The sequence below is a fragment of the Pteropus vampyrus genome, unplaced genomic scaffold (genome assembly GCF_000151845.1).
Source record: "Pteropus vampyrus isolate Shadow unplaced genomic scaffold, Pvam_2.0 Scaffold11, whole genome shotgun sequence".
In the NCBI taxonomy this organism is placed as follows: domain Eukaryota; kingdom Metazoa; phylum Chordata; class Mammalia; order Chiroptera; family Pteropodidae; genus Pteropus; species Pteropus vampyrus.
The window spans coordinates 2,107,797-2,108,615 of NW_011888792.1; positions in this window are offsets into that span (position 1 = coordinate 2,107,797).

The following is an 819-nucleotide window of genomic DNA, read 5'->3' on the forward strand; positions in this document are numbered from 1 at the left end:
AAGAGGGTCCTTACTCTTGGGTTATATCCAGGCACGCCCCCCACCCCAGGAATTGCCTTAAGTGGAAGAGAACTTTAGTTTTTGTTCCCTCTCTGGGGCAGCACTATTCATTGGCAGCTTAATTTGGGGAGTACAAAGGCCTGAACTCTTGCCTCGATCTGGTACATCTCTGAAGAACATGCCTGGTTTAGACTCTCCATGGGATTGTCTGAGGTCTCTGTTCCATCTACATCACAGTTCAGCTTCTCTCTCTGCCCAGTCCTGCTCCCTTCTCTTCTGTGGTGAGCAGAATAATGGACTCTCAGAGATGTGTACAGATCTACTCCCCAAACCTGTAAATATGTTATCTTACATGGCAAAAGGAACTTTGCAGATGCGATTAAGTTAAATATCTGGAGATAATCTTTGGTGGGTCAAATGTAATCAGAAGGGTCCTTACAGAGGAAATTAGGAGGTCAGAGAAGAGAGAAGATGCTATGTTGCTGGTTTTGAAGTTGAAGGGAGAGGCCATGACTCAAAGAATGTAGGTGGCCTCTAGGAAATGAAAGTCAAGAAAACAAATTATCCTTAAGAACTCCAGAAGGAATGCAGCCCTGCCAACCCATTTTGAACTTCTGATGTCTAAACTGTAAGATGACAAACTGTGCTGTTACGCCACTAAGTTTGTGGTAATTTGTTACATCAACAATAGAAAACTAACACCTTCTCTCACAGATATTGTTTGGGAAAGCACTCTCTAAAAAACTTCCAGCATGTACATCTTTGTTCAGAGTCTGTACCCCAAAGAATATCCCACTTGTAGACAGATTTGATTAGGAG